A 24,981-nucleotide genomic window follows, 5' to 3' on the forward strand; every position below is an offset into this window, starting at 1 on the left:
GGGACATTCAAGGTCTATGTCTAACTCAGAGTCTGTCCAGTGTGGCATCGGGCTGAGGTTCACTTCACAGGCCCTGCGCACTCACACAGTGAAGTGGCCTGGCCGAAGTAACTCACTGCTAGGCTGGGCTTTCTTTAAGGTGGGGAGTGGAGGGTGCTCTGGGGGCTGGATTCATCCCCAACAGGCTCTGGTTCACATCCACCCAGCCCAACTTTAGAGCTGGGCGGGGACACTGTGAAGGAAGGCAGGTGCAGGTGTGACTGGTCAGGGACACAGCTGGAGTGGGGACCCAGAATGGGAATGGCTGGGGTGCTGGTGAGACAGACAGGAAAGCAAGAATCCTGACTAGTGTCTGGGGCCCACTTTTCCAGGCAGCTAAGAGCCACTGTCACTGCCAGCACACCATGGTCGGTGCTGGGCCATGCAGTGGGGCCTGGCCAGCAGCTTTCACAGGCCTCATACACAAAGAGAAGGGCCAAAATCCATGCCTGTTGGTTTATGTAACCGCTTTGACAGAAGTCACCAAGGAAAAGCGGCCCTAGGCTGGGAGCACTTGTGCAGGCAGCGGGTGGGGTGTGAGAAGGTGTCAGAAAGGTGGTGGCCAGTGGCCTGAGAGGGCAACTAAGCATCGGTTTCCTCATGTGAACAGCAGGTGTGTCCAGCACTGTTTTCCTCCTAAGATTGTTGATAGGAGCAAATGACTGAGTCAAGTCCAGTTCTCTGATCAGGGCCTGACTCACAGCAAGCTCACAATGACAATTGCCTGTTGACTGCTGGTTTTCTGACAGAAACATAAAACTGGGGGTGTTTTAGGTGGAGTGAAAGGCATAGAGGAGAACACCAAAATACAACGAAATGTCCTGATTCCTGCTGCCCAGAGGTGTACAAGGCTGGAAGAGTGCAGAGTCTCTGGGTGGGCACTTTGGGGCTGGGGACAGGTACAGATCCCCAAGTGTGAGCTGGGCCCTGCAGGACCCATTCAGCCGTGCCAGGGAGGTGGAGGTAGAATGGGGCAGACAGGGTGTGGGGGGCAAGTCCCCGCGTCACTCTGAAGGCAGGAAAGGCGCCTACATGTTAATACCACGCTTTTACTGAGGCTGAGGCAAGGTGACAGGAGGGAGACATTGGGGTGCAGGGAGTTGCAGAAGAGTGCAGGGGTGTGTGTGAAGGACTGTAAGGCTGGGGCCAGATGTCAGGGAGCACAGCCCCTAAATGGCTGGTGCCCACAAGATCTAGAGTCTTTTTCCCTAGGTTGGGCCAGTTCTGTTGCTGGCACCAGGAGGTACTGGGACTTCTGCCAGGGAGGTCTGAAGGCCACACCCTGCTCTCACTCAGCCCAGCATTCCTGTTGGCTGCCTCAGCCCCACACCTGGGCTGTCCCAGGTCAGGTCAGAGTGCTGGACACGCGTGTGTGAGCGAGCCTGTGAATAAACGTGTGTGAACTTGTGGGTTTGCATACTGTGAGGATGGGGAGAAATATGCATGTGTGTGTGTATGTGTGAAGGTGTATGAGAGTGCATTTGCATGTGACTGTGTGTGTGTGAATGTGTGTGTGTATGGATGGATGTGTGTGTGACTGTATGTATGTATGTATGTGTGTGCACATGGATATGTGTGGATATGTGTGTATGGGTGTCTATGTTTGAATGTGAGTGTGTACATGAGTATATGCACACATGAGTGTATATGAATATGTGTGGGTGGATATGTGTATATGAGTGTATGGAGGTGTCTGAAAGTGAGTGAGTATGTGTGTGAGAAAAGGTCAGGGCTGTGAGGAGTGAGGGCCAGGTCCATCTCAGCCTCTGTCACCCAAGCAGCTCCTTCCCACCCAAGTCCTCTGGGTCTGGGGTCAGAGGGAACTGACTGTCCTCTGACTCACCCTGGCCAGGAAGGAGGGGTAGAGAGGTACTTGGGCCAAGAATCCCAGGGGCATTGTCAGCTGACTGGGCTGTGGGAGGTGTTTCAGGAGGTCTGTTGCTCAGATGAGACAGCCAAGGCCAGGCTGGGGTCAGGGCACAGGATGGACACCTTGGGCTCCCTGAGAGCAGGTGATGGTCCTTGAGGTGAGTCCAGCGAAGTCTCTGTGGTTTTGACGGCGCACTGCATGGGAAGGCTGGGCCCACTCATTGTGTAGTGAGGCCCAGGGAGGCGGCTGGAGCACCCAGCACAGGGCCATGTGCAGAGGGACACACACTGCCACTATTGTGGAGTCAGAAATGAGCAGATTTCCAAGGCTGTACAATACATGGGAGGAGACTGCCCATCTTTATGCCATGAAGCAGCTGGTGGGTTTGAACCACAGGGAGTCTCACGGCGTTGCACAGCTTTTTATGGGCTAGTCCAACAAGAGTGCCCTTGTGTGCAGGAATATAGTCTGTCTGGATGCCGCTGAGTATTGCTGGTGGGAAGAAACTTTCACAGCCTATGCTCCTGAGGGTCCGGGACCAATTTCCCTAGAGGGCCAGGGCTCTCTATGGGCCTCATGCATGTTCAGGCTCCTGCCCTGGAGACTAGAGCAATCCTTACCTCAGCCCTGGTATAACGGTTAGGCATTTGGCTGCAACCCAAAAGGCTGGGGTTCAAACCCCCTTCATGGCTCCTGGAGAAAGTGACCTGGTACCCTTCTCCCACAGAGGTCACAGCCGCAAGGGAAGCTGAGTGAGAACTCAGCTCCTCACACGGGTTCTATTAGCAGTGACTGCATTTGATCTAAGAGGTGGAATAGGTTTCCATAAGCATGAAGTGGAAATGTTAGCTGTGGGCATCTGGGTTCAGCATTTCCAAGGCAGGGTTAGCAGTGAGCCTTGAAAAAAAATTGTGAGTACGTTCACTTTCACGTTTGTTATGAAATTATATAAGTGTCATTATAGAGAGCAGGTTTGCCTTGATTGTGTTTAAAATGAGGTCTGCCCACACCCAGAAGATAAAAGTTGACCCATTTTTATAACATAAGCATACTTTTTTACACATGGTGTTTATTCTAGAATAAAGTGAGTTCAGTGTTGGCTGGTAACTATTAAAAAGAAATGTTGATTTTTTACTCAATAAACGTTTTCTTTAAAAAAAAAGATTACAGCTTAGGATATCCCATGGGCAGTCCTTCTCGTTCACAGCCACGACTACACATTGGGATTGATTTGCAGTTACCCATGGTGTGCAGTGTTCGGTGGAGCTCCAGTTTAAGACAGGTTTGGAAGCAGGAGTGTCATCCACTTCCTAAACCACATGCCTCTGGTATGGTAGTTATAGAAAGTCTTCAGGTCTTTTATTCATAGAGTCACTATGAGTCGTGCTCCACTCAATGGCAATCAACAACAGTTACAGCCTCACTCCAGGGCCACTCCACATTTTCTGGCGCCAAGAGACAGCTTCTGTGAGGCTGTGTGTGGTACCCCCCTCTTCTATTCCAATTCCTGCCAGTGGAAAAGTTTCCCCTGAAAGCTTTCTAGGAATGCTGGCCAGGGTGGGGCCTGCGAGGAGAGGAGGAGGTGGGCGTAGGGTTGGTATTTCGAGAATAGACTTGGATCCAAACGCGAGAGCACACTATTCCCAAGGGCCTGTTGCCTGGCCTCTATGGGACCAAGAGGTCACAGGGTGGGCCCAGCAACAAGGCCTGGGCAGGGTGAGTGCATGTGTGTGAATGTGAGAGACAGAGAGAAAGAGTATACACGCCCTGGGGATGCCCTGGAATGCCACATTGTGCTTCTAATGCCAAAGACAGTCTGGACCAAGTAATTTAGCCTAAAAAGAAGTTAAAGAACATAGTATTGTGTTGTGGGGGAAAGTTCAGGCTCCAGACCTGGGCAGACTGCCCGGGTTTAAATCTTGACTGCCTCTGCCCGCTCCTAGCTGCCACGGCTTTAGGGCAATGAATTCATCTGTCTTTGGGCGTCAGGTTCCACAACTATAAAATGGGTCATAATAGTCTCTACTTCCTAAGGTTATCTGAGCGATTAAATGAGAAAATACAAATGAAGTGCTTAGAAACATGCCTTAAGTGGAGTGAATGATCTACACTTTTGCTAAAGGAATGAAGCACCAATCAATCAGTTACTGTCAGACGAAGCTGTTTTGAGCTCTGGCTAGCAGCTGGGCTCACACGGGGTGTGGTAAATGGCCAGATCAGCCCATTCAAAGTCCCTCAACTTAGTGAGTGGATAAATACCTTCTCCGATACTCTCTGGTCCAGAAGAAAACCTTAGAAAAGTGTCTGGACCTCCCAAGGTGTCAGGTGACTAGGCCCTACCAAGCCTCGGCCGAAGGCCTCTCCCTTGGCCTGCTGACGTCCCAGTGCAGCCCAGGCCGGCTCACTGGTCAGCCTCGCATCTTCCTGGGAAAGCAGAAGATACATAGTACAGGATTAATTCCAGGCAATCGAGGTCACAAGGGCATACTTGTGGGGGCTCAGAGCCCATGGGTTCTTTGCTGCTCTCAGATTCACACAAGCAGCGGATCTACTGTCTGGTGCTTACATACCCGTTGATTGATATTTCTAGTTCTTTAATCCAGCTATGCAGTCAGTCATCCAATAAACACTTCGTAAGGCCTTACTGTGTGTTAGGTCCACACTCTGAAGGGATGGAGGTCTCTGGGGTGGCAGGACCCATGTGTGAGGGGGAGAATTGAGATGGGAAGGGGCTGATGCGGAGTGGCTCAGTGATGAAGTCATGGTGGAGGGCACACGGTAGGGCATGGAGGAGCGCAGTTGGGCAGAGCAGGGTAGGAGGCAGGTTTGGAGGGGCCCTGAGAGGTTTTGGCTTTGTCTGGAATATGCTGGGGAATCCCTGAAAGTGAGGCTCCGAATATCCAGCAGGAAAGATGGTGTTCCTGGCATCATCTGGTGCAAGGTTAGTGCTGGGCGTGTTGGGATGTACTTGACTACTTTGTTAGCTGTCTCCATTGTAGACCACATGACTGGTTCACCCTGACACTGTCCAATGGGGCTGCCCTGAGGCGTCTGGAGGCCTGGTGTCTGGATGTCTGTGACTGTCCCTCTGTGTGTGTGTGTGTGCGCGTGTCTGTGGGGCTGTGGGGCTGTGATTCAGCCAGTGGGTGGGCCTTTGTGTCTGTATATGTCTGCCTGATTGAGACACTCTCCGGGTGATGGGGGCTGTTTTTAGAGGCGTTATTCCATAAACAAAGCCCCTACCCCTCTCTCATCCTACACACACCTGCACAGGTGACAACACCTGGAGGTGATTCCACATCTGGGCTTGTGGTAGCAACAGTAACAGCAACAGGGTAGCACCAGGCTGGAAGGTGTGTATGGGCATCAGGCCAAGCAGGTGTTACGTCCCTGGGAGCTTGGCCTGGGGAGGAGGTGGGGAGGGGCCAGGGGATGGTGGGAGGAAGGAGCTGTGTCTTTAGGCCACTGGGGGTTTCAAAGTGACCGAGGTAACATAGGTCCAGTAGCCCTCTTGGTCTGTCTTCCATCTGCTCACACAACTGTCTACTCATCTTCCCATTTCGTTAGCTTTTCATGTGTCTATCCAGGCCCTCCATCTGTCAGTCCATCCACAGATCCCTCCACTGGCTCCCTGTCTGTCCCTCCATCCTCCTGTGGCTGTCTGTTGGTCGTCCCCCTTAATTACTTTGCCTGCTCAGATACCTCATTCTCAAGTCCACAGATGACCATGATCATGATTCTGCCCTGCCCTTTGTGTAGTCCCCATAAGCACACCTTATGCACCCACCTCACCCTGGTGGGCGTCACAAGATCTTAGCATAGACATAGTGCCCCTCACCAGTCCTGGAATGAAAAATGGCAGGACAGCTTCAGATGTCCCTCCAACCCCAAGACTCTGGCTGGCTGGCTCAGTTTTCTTCCAAAAAGCCCTTTCACCTCTCATCTGCTCTGAAAGTTCTCCCTGCTCACCACGCACTGCGGTGTGCTCTCGGATCTCAATCTGGGCCAGTGAGGTACAAATGAGTCCCCTCTTTTGCCCTGCTCCAATCCTGACCTCCAGCCTGTGGAGCTGGGCCAAGTAGTCATAGATGGAGAGAGAGCTCCTTCAGAGCAGGCAGCCAGGAAGGGCTGTGGGGCCTCTGCCTCTGGGGATTTCCCATGACACAGGCCCAGCCAGACCTCTCCCCGCCCAGAATTCCAGCACAGCATTGTGTTTCCCTTAGGGAGAAAACCAGGATTCTCACTCACAACTCCCCAGCAGAGGCACCAAGCTTTCTCCTAAGAATACTCCGCCATCCCCTTGAGCTCACACCAGGCCAGGTGCTGAGGAAAGGCCAGCGCCCCTGCCTTCTCCCCGGTCTCAAGTGTGTGCACTGAGTGAGCAGACATCTGAGCACCTAGTCTGTGCTGACTGCTGTTATGGAGAAGCTGTTGTGGTTAAGGTGCCGCTGAGTCAACTACGACTCATAGTGACCCTGTGAGCAACAGATTTGAACCTTGCTCTGCCGTATTCAAGCCTGTTGTTAAAGTCACTGTGTCAATAATCCATCTTGTCGAGGATCTTCCTCTCTTTCTCACATTATGTCTTTTCCCAGGAACTGACCACTCCCGACAACATGCCCCAAGTATGTGAGACGAAGTTCCAGCACCCTTGCCTCTAGAAACCACCCTGGTTGTACTCCTTTCAAAATAGTTTTGTCTATTCTTTGGCCATGGGATTCAGTACTCTTCGCTAACACCACAACTCAAAGGCATGAAGTCTTCTTCTATCGTGCTTACTCATTGTTCAACTTTCAGGAAGCAATGGAATATGCCATGCCTTGGATCAGGCACACCTTAGTTTTTATTCTGACTTTGTTGCTCTTCAGCAATTTGGAGAGGTCCTTGACAGCACATCTCCTCAATGCAACCCATCTTTTGACTTCTTGACTGATGCTCCCATGGGTGTTGATTATGGATCCAAGTAAAATGAAGTCGTTGACATCTCCAATCTTTTCTCCATCGATCATGATGTTACCTATTGGCACAATGGTGAGGATTTTCATTTTCTTGATGTTGTGATGTAATCCACATTGAAGGTTGTAGTCGTTAATCTTTTCCAGTGAGCATGTCAAGTCTTCTTCACTTTCTACAACCAAGGTTTTATCATCAGCAGAACTCAACTTAATGCACCTTCCTCTAATCTTGATGTCACATTTCTTCTTTATAGGATCAGTTAGTAGCCCTCCAACCCCCACCCCAGGAGTCCCACTCTCAGAAAGCTAATATCCTTGCTGGGGAGCCCAGAAGGCTGCTCTGCTGGGTTTGTGTCATGGCATGTGTGTCAGATTGTGTTGGTGAAAGTGTTGGCAGGGGCGTGTGTGTATGTGTGCGTGTGCGTGCGTGTGTGTGTGACCTCTGGCCAGGATGAGGAGCTTTGATTGCAGGCTCAAGTAAGAATGAAGCAGCACTGAGCTGTTTCCTCCTCAGAGTGACCCTGTAGTGCAGAGCAGCACTGACTCAGAAGATTTCCAAGGCTGTAAGAATTTACAAAACTAACTGACACATCTTTCTCCCAAGGAGCAGCTGGTTGGTTTGAACCATTGACCTTTGGTGAGTAGCTGAGGGCTCAACCACTGTGCTACCAGGGTTTCTGAATAAGAATGAGTATGTGCCTTTGGTGACATCAGCAGGTCTGTGGGTATCTGAGTCACTGAGTTCGTATGGCTGCACAGACCCAGGGTGGCACGTGGACACTCACACCAGGTCTGCAGGCCCAGGGTGGCACGTGCACACTTATACTGGGTCTGCAGGCCCAGGGTGGCATGTTCACACTCACACCGGTCTGTGTGGTTGCCCAAGCCCAGGGTGGCATGTGCACTTTTGTCACCAGGTCTGTGCGACTGTGTGGCAGTCTCATCTGGCTGACTCCCAGGCTGCAGAGTGCAGCCTGTAGATACTGCACCTGCTCAGGTGCCCGGCCTCAGTGGAGGGCCTGGCAGCGGTGCCTGGGAAGTAATTCTTTCTCAGCCAGTGTAGCAGCCCCTGGCATGTGGTTCCACACTTCAAACAGAGCAGCCTCTGGCCTAGGTCCCACACCTGCAGCCCTGCCTCCTGTCTTCAAGGAGTGGTCCCCTGTGCAGAACTCCTCACTCCGGGACCCTACTGGGTCCAATTGGCCTGCCATGCTCAGCCTGGTCATCCTGAGAGGTTGGGCTCAGCCAGGCTGGAGGCAGGAGAGGAGGGATCAAGGACAAAGTGCCCTTGTGCCAAATTGACAGATCTTTGCACCTGCCTCTGCCCAAAGATTGCAAGCAGGCATCCAGATAGAGACAGAGACACTGAGGTCACGGTGTGCTGCCCTCTCTGCCTCTCACACCTCAGGCTCTTCACGTCCTGTCTGTCTTGTCCTCTCTCTCCCTCATCAGTTTTCTAAGAGTTAATAAAATGTGTGTTGCGCCCCATCTCTCCCCCCAGACCTCTGCTCAGGCCCCTTCTCCTCTAGTCTAGCCTTCCTTACTGATTTCATTTCCTTTAGTTTGCAGTATCCCACCAAGCAGGGTTTCTTACCCTCTTTACTAGTGTGAAAATTGAGCTCAGAAAAGGGCACACAGCTAGTAAATGGCAAACTGGAATGAAAAAAAAAACCCCTCAGGCTGATCTGACTCCATGATGCCAATCAAATACACTAGTGGCACGGTGGTTTTAGTGTTGGGCTACTAACCCCAAAGCTGGCAGTTGGAATCCTCCAGCTGCTCCACGGGAGAAAGATGAGGCAGTTGGCCCGGGGAACCGAGCGGGGCAGTTCTCTGCTGTCCAGCAGGCTTGCTAAGATTAGCGTGGACGGCAGTCGGTCAGTAACTTGGTCGCAGGCCATGTGCTAAGAAGAGGTACAGAGCCATGTGAAGGGAGGAGGCCAGGACACACACACGCATGCACACAAACACACACTCAGGTTCTGTTACCACTTCCTTTTGGAGGGTGGAGGGGCCCCCTCTCGTCCTCTGTGTCTCTTCCCCTCTCGGTTTCAGATGGGGAGGGAAGGCAGACAGGGAGGAGGAGGGAGGTGCTGAATTACTCACCTTCCAGCTTAAAACCTCACACTTGTAACTTCGACTCACAGATGGTCCCTTTCAAGGAATAAACTCTATTTCCCTTTAAAAGAAGGTAAGCGTATGAAAGTGAAAAACACATTTTGTTCTAATGTCTTAAGATGTCATCTGGGGACAATTTGTCTCTTCTCTTCCTATCTTGGTTTATCCTCCCCTTGAAGACCACAAATAGCATCCCCTACGCCCCATCCTTCCTGGCAGAGGCTCATTACCTCATTGGGCTGTCTTTACTCTGTGTCTAGTGCTGAGCCTCTAGCCTGGGGACGGGATGACCATGCTGAAATTTATTTTCTGTGACTGTCAGGGTATTCAGTGAGTAGTTGGAGTACTCAGATAAGCCCAACACTCAGACCAGCTCCCCTTCATTAACTCCTACTTTTGTCAAGAATATTCACTTGTTCATGGACTATAAACCATCTGAGGCCAGGACCTTTCATCTGACTGGTTCATAGGCTTATAGATTTAAAAAACCCAAAAAACCTCCCCCAAACCACCATTGGCCCTTGATAGAAGCCACATAAAACATATTATAATACACTCAGATCTCATATTAAAAGTAATTTTATAGCAACAGTTTTACGAGTTCTATAAAAATGATTTTTAAATTATCCAACTATAGTTGCCTTATATCAATTTGATATAATTTTAAAATAATTTTGAGATTTATTTCAACTTTATTTTCTCAGTCAATTTCTTGTAACTCAAGATGCATGCTTGCAAAGTCCTTGAAATGAGAACATCTAAACCAGTAAGCTGCTTTCAAGTAATGAAATGCTTCTGATTTCTAACAATTAGTGAAGCTGATGTAACGAACTCATTTTATTACCATTAAATTAAATGATTTTCTAGTCTTTCAGAAGTATTATGGAGTCAGCACATTTCCTTCCTGTTATTGTTGTCGGGTGTGGGTCAGTTGAGTATGGTGCACAGTGACCGGATGAACCCCAGTCTGGACCCCGTCTTGTCCTGTGCCGTCCTTACAGTCTCTGACACACTCGAGCCCAATGCTGCAGCCACTGTGTCAATCTGCCTAGTTGAAGATCTTCCTCTCCTTCATCATCTCTGCACCTCTCTAAGCAGGAGTTCCTTCTCCAAGGAAGAGGCCCTCCTAACAACATGCCCAAAGTATGCAAGACAAAGCTTCGCCAACCTTGCCTCCAAAGAACACTCTGGCTCCATCTTCTCCAAGATATAACTATTTGTTCTTCTGGAAGCCCATGGGATTGTCAGTACTCTTCTGTAGCACCACAACTCAAAGACGTAATTTTTCTTCTATCATCCTTATTTATTGTCTAGCTCTCAGCAGAACAGCAAGTGATTGAAACCAGTCCTTAAACATCATTGCTCCTCAGCAATTTGAAGAGATCCCTGATTGCAGACTTTCCCCATTCAATATGTCTCCTGATCTCCTGATTGCTGGTACCAAGTACACTGATTGTGGATCTAAGTGGGGTGAAATGGTTGACAGTTTCAATCTTTTCTCCATTTATCATGATGTGACCTATTGATCCAGTGGAGAGAATCTTTGTTTTCTTGACATTGAGATGCAATCCATCCTGAAGGCTGCAGTGCTTGATTTTCTTCAACAAGTGCTTCAAGTCCTTCTTAACTTGTAGTAAGCAAGGTTGTTGATTCTTTTTTAAATTTGCCTGGTTGTTTGTTTGTTGTTGGTTTTTGTTTTGTTTTGTTGTTGTTGTTGTTGTTGTTGTGTGTGTGTGTATAATCAAATCAGATCTGACTGGTACAGGAGGAGGTTGCCCTTCCTTCTCCAGGAGAGCATCTGGTGGATTTGAACCACGTGTCTCTGGGATTGCAGTGCAGCTTCTCCCAACTAGGCCACCAGAGCTCCTGTCATTGTTTTTTTCAACTCTACCTAGGTTGTTTTGTTTTTTGTTTTGTTTTTTTCTTTAAAGAAAATCACTGTACCAAAAAGAACTTGCCAATGGTGAAATATTTCAGGAAATACCATATGATCAAGAGCCAATAGCAGAGAAGGAAGATTTGAAGCTTCAATGAAGACACTAACTGAAAATAAGGCCAGAGGAATTGATGGGATACCAATTGATATGTTTCAACTAACAGATGCAGCCCTGGATGTGCTCACCAGTCTGGGCCAGGAAATTTGGAGGACAGCTGTCTGACCTACCAGCTGGAAGAAATCCACATGTGTTCCCATTCCCAAGAAAGGTGATCCAACAAAATGTGGAAATTATAGAACAAGACATAATTAGTATTTTCCTCCTAGGTATTAAATATTTGTGTAAATTCCTGAAAATGTTGCAGGCACTTTGACTTTGGGATGGATAAGATAATGGCCCTGCACATGGCAGACTTTCCAGAGCTTCTGAAGACAGAGAAAAGAAAGAGAAGCACAGACAATTTGGCAGCATAAAAATTGTTCCAGTTTTATATGTGTGCATGTGTATGTGTATGTGTGACAGTAAGAGATCTGTTTATGGACAATCCTGTGAAACAGAAAGACTGGGGATACACAAGACCCACAGAGATGAGAATACACTAACAGATAACAAGGGATGTGTCCTATTTGCATACCTTTCCAATCTATAGGCAGAACAGATTATCTGGGAGGCTGGGCTTGAATGAGGAGAAATGTGGCATCGGGATTGGAAGACTATTCATCAACAACCTGCTTTATGCAGATGACACAACCCTGCTTGCTAAAACTGAGGAGAACCTGAAGCGCTTGCTGCAGAAGGTCAAGGACTGCAGCCTTCAATATGGATTGAAGCTCAACATCAAGAAAACAAAGATTCTCATTACTAGGCCAATTGGTAGCATCATGATAGATGGTGAAGAGATTGAGATTGTTGACAGCTTCGGTTTGCTTGGCTCCACAATTAACACTCTTGGTACCAGCAGCCAGGAAATAAAAAGACGAATTGCATTGGGAAAGTCTGCTATCAGAGACTTCTCTAAGGTGCTGAGGAGTGGAGAGGTCAGTCTGGAGACTGAGGTGCACCTGATACATGCCAGGGTCTTTGCAATCACTTGCTATGAGTAAGAGAACTGAACAATGACTAGGGATGATAGAAGGAGAGCTGATGCCTTTAAGCTGTGGTGCTGGAAAGAGTATTGAATATACCAAGAACTACTAGAACAAACAGGTTCATGACAGAGAGGGTGAGACCAGGCTGCTCCTTGGAGGAAAGGATTCTGAAGCTCTGTCTGGCATACTTTGGACATGTTGCAAGGTGGGATTAGTCCTTGGAGAAGGACATCATGCTTGGGAGGGTGGAGGGACAGCGCAGGAGACGAAGATCCTCGATGAGATGGATTGATTCAGTCACTGGGGTAATGAGAATAGGTGTGTCGGAGACAGTAAGGTTGGCAAGAGATAGAGCAAGGTTTAGGGCTATTGTACATAGGGTCACTATGAGTCGCAAGTGATTCAACGGCATATAACAACAACACAACCACTCATCCCCCTAGCCCACTGCTGCAAGTCAGTTCCAGCTCCCCCAAGATGGAGTAGAATGACTCCAGAGGGCTTCCAAGGCTGTAATCTTTTTGTTTTGTGGGGTATTAGAGTTTTTAAAAAAGTTTTCGTTTATATTGGTTTGCTTGCAAAGTTCATAAACATTGTGTTTCACACTATCCTTATTCATATTGTTTCATACAATCATTCTCATTCATTGCTTTATAAAGTCAAACCACAGTTCACCGTTGAACTATGTATACCAGGCCCTGTCTCTCTGGATCCCCATCAGATCTTTCCTGTTTCCTATAACCCTCTCACCCTCCTTGCCCTCACCAAATTGTGTGACCCTATGATTTTCTCCTGCCCATCTTCACCCCTGCTTCCACTCTCTCCTCCTTGGATCCTCATACACATTTTACTAGTCATCTTTCTACATCTACAATAATGATCTTCTGCATTATTTGTCCTTATGAGACTGAATTAATTCACTCACTATTATGCTCTCCTGTCCCTTCCAAGTTAGTTTCGAAATCATTGTTCCTGAGTGCTGTGTACCACAATTTCTCAATCCATTTTACTGTGGTTGGACATCTGGGCTTTTCCCACGTTCTTGTGATGGTGAATAATACTGCCGTGGACATTCACGTACAAATCTCCATTTGTGTCTGGGTTCTAATTTTCTCAGGGTTTATTCCTAGCAGTGGAATAGCTTGACTTTCAGTGACTCTGCACTATCCTCACAATCTCCACTCTGCCATTGTCACTATCACTCTCTTTAGCCATGTGGAGTTGTGCAGTGGAAAGCCTGCACTGTTGGACTTGACAGCTCTGAGTGTGAGATGACAATTCCTTGTTGGGCAAGAGTTCATAGTGACCAGGACTATGGGATAGATTAACCAGTAATTGATCCCATCTGTTCAATTATTATTTATTGCCATAGATTAAAACAAAACAAAAACAGGTACAATATGAGAACTTGAACTTCTCCTGATATAGTGTAAGGGATGAAAGTCACACAACTGTCGAGGACTTTAATTCATAGGGTCGTTATGAGTTGCCTATGACCCGACGGCACTTAACAACACAGAGAGAGACCAGTTGTCCTACTGGACCGAAAGCGATGCTACCAAGCCACAGGTGGGTGACTCTAATCCGCGGCCTTAAGGCCTGTCTTTAATTGTTTTTGGTGAAACATTCTTCTAGGTTGTTTAGTCCTGGTGTGTCCACCTGCCGTACAGAGGCAACTTGTGCTCGCTGTGAAGCTGAACACCGTGACACTGAGATGTCAAATGCGATAATGGTTATCTATGGTGGGCAGTGTTTGGTGGTGCTCCCTGGCTAAAACAAGCTTGGAAGCAGGAGTGACATCCACTTCCATAAATAGCTTGACTCTAGAAACCCTACAAACATGGAGAAAGGATGAAAGTCACGCAACTGCCGAGGACTTTCGTTCATAGGGTTGCTATATGAGTCGCCTATGACTCGATGGCACTTAACAACAACAACAACAACAACGGATATCAGGATAGGGAAGGAAGGGTTCAGAGCCATTGTTCATAGGGTCACTATGAGTCATAGTTGACTACCTGGTACATAACAACAACATGGTATCAGCAGTCAATAAATCAAAAGATGAGTTGCATTGGGAAAATCTTCTGTTAAGGACCTCTCCAGAGTACTAAAGAGCAAAAATGTCAGGTTAAAGACTAAGGTATACCTGATCCCTCTCCAACATCCTCTCCACATTCTCTCCAACATTTACTGCTTGCTGCTCTATCAAACTTTGCCACTGCTACTGGGGTGAGATGGTATCTCATTGTGGTTTTGATTTGCATCTCTCTTATTGCCAGTGGTTTTGAGCATTATAAGTCAGAATCAACTTGATGGCACTCAACAACAACAACCACCACTCACGCCATGGGAGTAATGGTCCCTGAAGTGTGGGACATGATATGGTGTCCCTGCAAAAATCAAGCTCAGAGAGACTAAAACCATCTTGATAGTAAAAGGGGCTTGTGAAGGAGACTCTCCATCTGCCTATGACATCAAGATCTTCCTCTTTCTTATCAGTCAGGCACTTTCACTTAGTTCTCTCTAACATGGGCTGGAGATGGTTTATCAGATCTGCCAATTCCTTATCCTTCAGTTGGGGTCATTAGCTTGAACCATGACCCTTTAACTCATGACCATCTAAGAAATGAGTAAATACACGCAGCAATCCTCCATGATCCTTTTTGTCTTGAAGGGCTTTATGAGGATGAAAGTTAGAAGTTATGCATTCTTATGTGGCATAGCCTTTTTCCTCTTCCTTCCTGGTCCCCACTAGAGGGTCTTCAGGGATTGGCCACCTGAAATGGAAAGAAAGAATCTTCTGGGAGCAGCAGACTTGGTCTAGTCCTGTCTCTGATGGTACCTACTGTGTGTATGGAGCATGCACAAACCTGCCTGGGCCTTCACACAGTGGGAACTTAGGTTGGTTCTGTAAGGGTCAAATGCTAGACTGGATCCATCCTAACTTTTCCCTTTTCCTCATAAACTTTCACCACATTTGTCATTATTCTTTCTGACTACATGTGCGTGAGATAAAATGTCAAGTACCCAAGATGGATAATTCATAAAGTGAAAGTCCTCATAAATCCAGCCTTTATTGAGAATCACAGCTAGATTTTCTTAACTGTCAATTTTTCTAGAACTTGAAATTTACACATAAGCGGTGAGGATAGTAGAATCATTCTGGCATGCAGTTTACTTTGAGTCGCCCGCTGTTTGCATCTTGCTCCGTTTATTGTTTGTTCTCCCTCCCTCCCCGTTTCTCTCTGTGTATGCGCATGAGTGTGAAAATGTGGGTGTAGGTGTGTAATTTTGGAGTTTTTTTCCAAATTGTGTGAGAGTAAGTTGCAGGCACAGTGCCCTTTTACCCCTAAATACTTCAGGGTGTATTTCCTAACAACAGGGACATTCTCTTACAATGTAAGGCTTACATAACCCTTGCCCAGTTAACAAAATCAGGAAACTTACCATTGATACAATACTATTATCTAATCCACCGTTTGTGTTCAGATTCCATTGTGTCATGAGCTTTTCAGGGGTTTGAAGAAAAAGTGGAACGTAGTGAATTTCTCGTAAAGCTTAGTCTCAAGTCGAGCTCTCCTCCTCCTTCGCCTTAACTGGTGTTTAAGGGGCCCCTCTTATATAACAAGATGGTGAAGGTGGAGTGCAGTTCATTAGTTATTAATTTCCGATCTCCTGGAATAATACAGGGTGGGTGCTCTCATATTTGTCCTCAAGCTTCCTTGCAGAAAACCCAGAGTTTGTTCCACCAGCTCCAGCGTTCTAGGACTAGCTGTGAGTGGAATCCTGCGAGGTGATGTCCTGATCCTGAAGGATAGGGTACCACACTGCTAACCAAACAAAGTTCTGGGACTCTCTGTGAGTAGAATCCTGGGAGATGATGTCCTGAGCCTGCAGGGTGGGGTGCTGCTCTTCTAACCAAGCAACTGTGGCTGCACTATTTGAATCCACTAATTACTCCTTGGGAGAGAGGCAATTTCCTTCCATGATGATTTATGTGAGACTGAACAGCAATGGCTTGAGCTTGGACTGAGAGAGCATGGGTCTCTAGATAATGCAGCTTATGCTCAACTTTTAAGTAAAATTTGACAGTTTGATCCTCCCAGTGGAACTGTGATCTGTTTTCTGAAAACTAACTACAACAGTCATCAGAGACCCAATGGAGTAGAGTTCTACGCTGGCACCCCAAACCCAAACCACTGATGTCCTGTAGCTTTCAATTCACAGCAATCCTCCATGGGTTTCTGAGCCTGTAAGTCTTCGTGGGAGGAGACCACACATCTTTCTCCAGTGGAGGCTGATGGAGTTGAAATACTGACCTTTTGCTTGGCTGTACAAGACATAGCCAACTATGCCACCCAAACTTCTTCTACTCACTGAATTGAACTTAGCAAGCTTGGCTTTGTGTTTTGGTTTATTTTAAAATTACTTTTAATGTAAGTTTACAGAGATTTAGGATTTCCATTAATTCATTGTTGCACTTTTTTCTCTGTCTACCCCTCCCCCCAATTTGCTCTTTTCTTTGAAAAGTAAAAGAAAAATTCTTTCATTGTTGTACAATCCCTCTCCCCAGATCCACTCCAATATGCAGCCTTCATTCTAGACTCCTGTCATGACAATAATATCTAGACTCCTGTCATGACAATAATACCTAATCATATATCACTTTTAAACAGTTCTCTCTTTCATCTGTTTCAATGCAGTATATATTATTTATCTCCTCTTTCTCAGTCTCCCCTCAACCCCGATGTCAGTCCCATTTTACAACAGTGGCACTATGCAATATTTGTCTTTCTGTGACTGAGATACTTCACTCAGTATAATATCCTCCAGGGTCACCCATTTTGTAGAATATTTCATGAGTTCCTTGTTTTTCAATGCAGAATAATATTCCATTGTGTGAATATACCAGAGTTTCTCATCTGTTTGTTTGTTGATGGGAACTTAGGTTGTTTCCAACTCTTTGCTTTTGTGAACAAAGCCGCTATAAACATGGGTGTGCATAATACTTGGGTGGTGATTATGGTTTCTTTGCTGGGTCAAATGGTATTTCTATTTGCAACTTTTTGAGAAAGCTTCATACAGCCTTCCATAGTGGTTGCACCATTTTACACTCCCACCAACAGCGAATAAGGGTTCCAGTTTCTCCGCAACCTCACCAGCATTTGATGTTTGCTGTTCTGCTAAATTTTGCTATTCTTATTGGGGTGAGATGATATCTCATAGTTGTTTTGAGGCTTTCTGGTTTTATTGAGGGTCCTGTTTATAGTTGGTCCTGTTGCTGGAGGTGGGTAGCAGCAGAGTGAAGAGCCAGGCACATACCATTCTATCCTCTGAGACCAAGTGGTCTCTACCTTGATTGATTCCAGCCTCTGTAATATCTCTTTGCAGCAAACTCTGTGAAAATTGGTGGGAGGCAAACCTACCTCCCAGTCTAGTAACTAGATTTCACTTCCTAGCCTCCTTTGCTGCAGTGCAGGCATGTGACCTAACTCAGACAATCAGATACCCTTACTCAGGAACTGTGACTCTTAAGTAGGTGATATAAGAAGCAGAAATCGTGTATATCTGACTGGAAGTGGACCCTACAGAAGCAGTTAGCAGGGACTGCCAGGTCCCAGTGTAATCTGCCCAATCTGGCTTTTGGATGTGATTCTGTTTGGAGTTTTGGCCCTGGTCCAGACATCCATGCCTTCTAAGCCTGACTCTCCAGCCAGTCTCATGATCCTGTGAAATTTATGTTGCTTCTCTGCAACCACATGCCCTATAAGAAGCCAGTAAGAGCCCCCTGAAGTAGCATGTGTGGGGATGGAGAATAACAGGAACCTGATGGTGGGTGCACAGGGACTAACTGCATAGTAGGATGGAGGAGAGTCATAGCAGAACCTGGTACCCTTCTGTAGCTGTGGAAGGACACCCTGCCCTGCTGCTCCTGATGCAAGGAGGAGTAGCTCAGACCAGCAGTGCTGCTGGTGAGAGAGAAGCTAGAACAAGAAAGCCTGGAGCCGGGAGATGAGAAAAAATATGGACTCAATGGAAAAGAGAAGGGTGCCTTTACAAGGCAGCCAGGCTGGAACACATCGTTTCATCTCCCTCAACTGCTTTTTGAAACTTTTCTTTGTGACAGGCATTTTGTTGACTAATAAACCAATATCATTAGTATCACATGCAAACAAGATTCTGCTGAAAATTATCCAAAAATGACTGGAACAGCACATCAACAGAGAACTGCCAGATGTGCAGGCTGGGTTTAGACCAGGCCATTGGTACTAGAGATTTTATAGCTAATGATAGATGGATCTTAGCTGAAAGCAGAGGGCACCAGACGAATGTCTCTCTTTGTTTCATTGACTATGCAAAGGCATTTGACTGTGTGGATCACAACAAACTGTGGCTAACTCTCAAAAGAATGGGAATCCCAGAATATTTGATTGTTCTTATATGAAACCTATACTTGAACCAGGAGGTAGTCATGAGAATGGAGCAAGGGAACACTGCATGGTTCAAAAATCGGAAAAGGCGTATGCAAGGGACGTGTTCTATCTCTATACCTTTTCAATCTATATGTGGAACAGATCATGTAGGAGGCTGGCTGAATGAGGAGGAATGTGGCATCAGGATTGGAGAAAGACTCATTAACAACTTGTGTTATGCAGATGACACAAGCTTGCTTGCTGAAACTGAGGAGGACTTGAAGTGCTTGCTGCAGAAGGTCAAGAACTGCAGCCTTAAATATGGATTGAAGCTCAGCATCAAGAAAACCAAGGTTCCCACCACAGGGCCAATTGTCAGCATCATGATAGATGGTGAAGAGATTGAGATTGTTAACAATTTCAGTTTACTTGGCTCCACAATCAACACTCTTGGTACCAGCAGCCAGGAAATTAAAAGACTAATTGCATTGGTAAAGTTTTCTGCCAACGACATCTCCAGAGTACTGAAAAGAAACAATGTCAGTCTGGCGACTAAGGTGTGCCTGATTCAGGCCAAGGTCTCTGCAAATACTTGCTATGAGTCAGAACGCTGGACGATGACTGTGGATGATACAGAAGGAGAACTGATGTCTTTATTTAAGCTGTGGTGCTGGAGAAAAGTATTGAATATACCATGGACGGCTAGGAAAACAAACAGGCTCATTCTAGAGAGGGTTAAACCAGCTTTCCCCTTGGAGGCAAGGATTCTGAAGCTTCATCTGACATATTTTGGACATGTTGCAAGAAGGGATCAATCCTCTGAGAGACATCATGCTTGGGAGGGTGGAGGGACAGCCTAGGAGAGGAAGACCCTCAATGAGATGATTGATTCAGTGACTGGGGTGGTGGGGGTAGGTGTGTCAAAGACAATAAGGTTGACTCAGGGTAGAGCAGAGTTAAGAGCTGTTGTACATGGGGTCGCTATGAGTCAGAGTCCACTCAACGGCACATAACAGCAACAACAGGGGTGGGCATTATGATTATTATTTCATTTTGATTGATTGACTGGTTGATTGACTGACTGGGTGGAGACGAGCTGTCTTTATTGCTGGGGCGGCAATGCTCAGGAGCTCTTGGTGGGGCGGGTTCCTCTTCAACATCATGGATCCTGGCTGCCCAGGATGGCGCGGGCCCTGCGGTTGGCGGCGTGCAGGTCCGGCCAGTACTTGTTCTTGCGAATCATGGGGCAGATGCTGCTGACCATGGCCCGGGCTCTCGTGGATGGTGGTCCGCACATGGAGGTGGCTGGCTTCCTCTCGCCTAACCCCCGCTTCATCACCACTACAACCCCCTTGTCGAGGCCGGCTCCACCCCAGTGGTCTTGCGTTGGATCAGCCCGTTGTAGCGGAAGGAGTTGCGGGCTCTGAGGTTATTGGGCTCCGTGCTGTAGGTCGGCTGGTTCCTCTTGAACAAGAAGCTGGAGCAATTACGCACGACCTTCCATTGCAGACAGGCAGACATGGCAGCAGCCCCTCTGGCAGGGGCAGGCCGGAGGCGGAAAGAGAGGGGTGGACATTAGTATCTTCATCTTATGTGTAAAGAAAGAGTGACACGGGCATTATTAAGTAACTTGTACAAGCTCAGAAAGGAAGAGTGACACAGAGATTAAGTAACTTGTACAAGATCAGAAAAGAGAAGGACTCTAATTCTGACATGAACGCTCTTAACAACTCCAATTTAAAAAAAAAAAAAAAGAGTAACCACTCCAAGCTGATGCTTCGATGAGAGGGGCCATATCTCTGCCTCATCCTCTCAATTTTTATGTACTTCCTGTGAGTGAATGGCTTCAGGAAAATATCTTTCCTATAAGTGTGTTGGAGAAGAGCAATAAACATCTCATGGATGGCCAAAAGGACAAATATGTCCTGGAGAGGGTGCAGTGGGAGACCTCTTTGGAGGCAAAGATGATGAGGCTTCACCTCACATACTTTGGGCATGTTGCTAGGAGGGGCTATTCTTTGGAGAGAGACATGATGCTGGGAAGGATGGAGGATCAGTGAAGGAGAGGAAGACCCTCGACCAGGTAGATTGACAAAGTGACTGCTGCAAAGGGCTCTTGTGTGACAGGAAGTTTAGGGATGGCGCAGGCAGGACAAGACAGGGTTCAGAGCTAGGGTTACTATGAGTTGTACTCGACTTGACAGCACCTAACAACAGTCTAAGTGTGTAGTGAGGCTGCGTAGGCTAGTCATAGGCCCTGGCTCCTGGCTCATTTTGTCGAGAGCGATCACCCCTTCTCTCGCTCACTTCTGAAACCCCCAGTTCTGTCCAAAGGAATGGAGTGCATTGTTTGCTGACACAGTGACTCCCTTGGTCTCCACAGAGCCAGGTTTGTTCCAGGGCTTCATCCTCTCCTTCAGGGCTCAGGTAGACCTGAGGCGGTGAGGGTGGCAGTAGCTGGGGGGCAGTTTCAGGCACAGGAGAGGGAGAAATTCTGATGGTGAGTAGTGAGGGCCCATCCCTAGGAGTGTCAGGGAAAAGATTCTTTCATCTTGAAAAGGAACACAAAGATGAGGTTTATTTCTCCCCCCTCCCTGCTTGTGGATATCACTGTGATGACATGGCTGCAGCTATCTTGTGACCCTGCAGAGAGCTAGCTAAGGGCCAAGCCCCATGCCCAGGATGCCAGGAAGGAAAAATGAAACTAAGGGTGTTGCTGAGCTGCAGATTAGCCTTACCTAGAGCCGCTTCACCTCTGTCAAGTTGTGTGACGTGACACTTTATTGGTTCAGCCAGTTGAGCAAGGATCTTCTTGCCACTGAGAACATCATTACTGATACTTGAGCCATGGGCTCACAGGAATACATATCCAACATGCTAACTTGCTGTACTAATAGCTGGCAATGGCCATCACTTACATGAGGAAAACTCGATTCCTTGACCCTGAGAATAGCTTCCTCTTGCTGGTGCAGAAGAGTGTAGCCTTTGGAGGTCCTGGACCCTGCATGTGGGAGGGCTCAGGTCAGAGGAGGGGCTGGTCTTGGCTGACCCAGCTTCTGACCTCCATTTCCTGTAGGGTCAGCAGAGGGGGGTGGGGGCTGGGCAAGGAAAGCAGCTTTATTTACTGAAACAGGATGGAAACCAGATGTCGAAGCACCCTGCTGGGCCAGGCTCACCCTGCACAGAGGCCAGGCCTGTTCTCAGTCCTCACCTACCCCCCAAAGCCCCTGCTCCCCACATCACATCCAGATGTGACTTCTTCCAAGTTCTAATAATATTTTTGATTTGTTGGAGCTGATCAACCCTTATCCCCACAGCTCAACCCTAAACCAACTCCCCAAGAAGAAGACTTGCAACAATGCCAAGGAGTGTTTGTAGGAAAGCTGGGGTGGGATAGGAAAGAATGTCGATGTGGGAGTCAGACCAAGGTTGACTCAATCACATCTCTCTTACTAGCTATATGATCAAATTGGTTTTCAGCTGCCATGTAACAGGCACTACAAAAGTTGGTGACTCCAAACACCAGCTGTTTATTTGCTCACAGTTCTGAGATTTGGCAGGGCTTGGCGGGACAGTTCATTGAACTCCGGGGAGTGTTGTGCCTGGGAGGTGAAATGGACAATGGCTGGCACGGAGGAGCAGAGGAGATGCATGTGGCAAGTGTGCCCGCCTTGTTCCTCCATTCATACAGGGCAACCCACACATGTGTTTCCATCAGGCCTTTCTCTCCCCAGTACGCTGAATATAAAAACAGAAGTGCGGGTAGAATGCACGCATGTGTACCAAGACAAACAGAAAGCTGAGTTAGTTTTGTGTAACCTTCCCCTCCCCTGCTCTGCCAGGAAGATGGTAAATATTCATATACAAGCTGCAGGATATGAATTGTGTAATTTCAGTCATTCTATGTATGAGTTAGATGTTCTTAGAGCTATGTTCAATACTGGCATTATGCAATAAAGTTGAGTGGCACAATATACACTAATACCTAAACTTTTTCTTCCACAAAAATCCTCATTGCCATTGAGTTGAAGCTGACTCATAGATGAACCTCCAGAGTTTCAGAGGCTGTAAATAATATAGGAGGAGATCTTTCTCCAGAGGAAAAAACAGTGGCTATGAACCCCCTGTCACTGGGTTGGCAATGCAACTCAAACAGTAAGAACACATGATGATGACTCAAGACAAAAGACACCGAAGAGGAAAAGAGAACATTTAACGTATTAATATACTTAACGACACTTTTCCCCCTTGCTTTTTGAACAAGGGGCTGCAGGCTTTCATGGTGCTTTCAGTCAGTCAATGCTGTCGGGTCAGCGTGATGTGCTTCATAGGTTGTAAATCACATGGGAGGAGATTACTCACCTTTCTCCTTCAGAGCTGCTGGTGGATTCGAACTGCTGGAGAAGGTTCCTTTCAGCTCGCAGCACAGCTCTTTACAAACTAGGCTACCTAGTGTTCCGTGCTGTTTTGTGTTGTTCTTATTAAGTGCCTTGTTGTTGTGTACTGTCCAGTCGGAACCAACCCAGAGCTGACCCTCCAGGGGATTTTAATCTCATAGAAGGAGATGACCCATTGTTCTCTGTGGGGCAGCTGGTGGATTCGAACTGCATGCCTTTGGAATTGCTGCGCAGCTCTTTACCACTAGGGCACCAGAGCTCCCTGTTAAGTGCCTTAAAACCTACAAATTCTGCAGCTGCCTTGCTGCCAGGTCTAAGGTCAGACTGGTACCGCATCCCCTCTGGCGCCTCCTACTCGTCAATATGAGTCTTCTTCATTGAGTGCTTGGCTCTCCTCACCTCCCAGCTTCTGATTGAGTTGTCCTTGCAGCTCCCCTACTTCTCACCGGAGAACTGAGCTACCCCATCAAGCACCAGGGTAGCAGGTCCCACCCACATTCACACAAGGAACTGGCTTTCCCTGAGACTGAATCAGGAGGCCAGCCCAGAGTCCACCGAGTTCCTTTTGACTCACAGTGTCACTATAGGGCTCTAGAATACAACTGCCCCACAGGGGTCCTAGGTTGAAACCTTTACGGAGGCAGACTGCCACACCCCTCAGAGCAGCTGGGTTCTGCCCTTTTAATTAGCAAGCAAGTGTTTAACCACTGCATCACCAAGACTTCTGCATCCAGAGTTGAGGGAAGGGAAACAGAGACTAGACTTTGAAGAGAGGACTGGCATTTGAATACACAACTTGTTGTTGGCCATCTTTGAGATGAGGTACAATAACCACAGGTTCCAACTAGTCTTCAGGTCTCTCCTCTGTAAAATGAGATTCATTTACCTCACAATTGTTTGAGAATAAAGGAATATTGTGGTTGCAAATCCTGAACCATGGTGGCGGCTCCCTCAATGCTGTTACCTCTTCTTCTGCTTCAGTCTTGCTGTGTAAGCCCTGACCTTTATAACAGTCTCTCATTTAGTCACTCAACAGTGAATCTAGAACAAGCCCAGAAACTGGGAATCATGGAGTTTATGTTGTATAAGGAACAGACAATGAAAGAATGCAACCAAAGCAATCCATATTGGGTGGAGGAAAATGCTCAGAAGCAAGCAAACAGGGGAGGGGGATAGTGTGTGAGGGAAGCTGGGCTATTAGGTAGTGTGGCCAGGGAGAGCCTCACGGAGGCATGGCTTCTGGTGATTGCTGGAGGATGAGGAGGGCCATGAGAAGGGCTGATTTGTAATCCCTTTGCTTGTATGGCTGCCCTGTGCATGCTCAGTGGCACATGGCTGTGGAGCCTGCGTGCGTGGTTCCCCTCCCGCCCAGCCCCTCTGCACGCGTCACTGATGTGGCTGTGGTTTTGAGGCCCTGGAGGTGCAGACTACAGTCAGGGCATCCTGTTCCCTGTGGCTGGAGAGGCAGGTGGGGGTGGGGACAGACCCCTGTGAACAAACACCTGTGAAGACCCTTCTCCCTTACTGTGCATTTGCACGTGTGCACACACACACACAATAGAGAGGATGGATCTCACTGAGCAGGACGCAGCTCTCAGATCTCAGGCACAGAGCACTTCTGTGCACGCGACCGGCAGGGGCAGGGGGCAGACGTAGAGGAAGTGAGCTGTGGCTGCCCTCGCGGCAGCCCTCCACCTTCAGGGCTGCATGCTGGCACACAGTGCCCGGCTGGGTTGGTCTATTCTTCCCCTAGGGTTATAAGCATTGCCCACTCTTGCCTTCTCTTATTGGCTCACATCCTGGGAGGGAGGCCCCCTTTAAACTCTCAGTAGGGATTGAGCTTGTCCACACTTGTGGTCCCTGGTCCTCTGCTTAGAAACTCATTGTGACTTTCCAGGTCCTGCCAGGTCCCTGACCTTCTGTTAGACTTGGGGACTCATCATTCCTCCCTTCCCCACTCTGAGGGTGGACACATGTAGCATCTGAAACCTGAGTTCAGTGTCAGCTCTGTGGGACCTTAGGCACGCCATTTAACCTCTCTGTGCCCTGGTGTCCTCCTTCAAAATCTGCTGAGGATTAAATAAACTCATAAACGCAAAGTGCTTAGCCCAGAGCGGTGTGCAGGAGAGTTGTTGTTAAGTGCCATTACTATTCATAGCAA

General features: G+C 47.6%; 1 pseudogene; it reads right to left on the reverse strand.

Annotated features, from left to right (window-relative positions):
* Nucleotides 1-19,546: 19,546 nt before the first annotated feature.
* LOC102858412 lies at nucleotides 19,547-19,944 on the reverse strand (annotated as a pseudogene).
* Nucleotides 19,945-24,981: the final 5,037 nt, after the last annotated feature.

Source organism: Elephantulus edwardii, unplaced genomic scaffold, assembly GCF_000299155.1.
Source record: "Elephantulus edwardii isolate Elephantulus edwardi_28Jun2011 unplaced genomic scaffold, EleEdw1.0 scaffold00019, whole genome shotgun sequence".
Taxonomy (NCBI): Eukaryota; Metazoa; Chordata; class Mammalia; order Macroscelidea; family Macroscelididae; genus Elephantulus; species Elephantulus edwardii.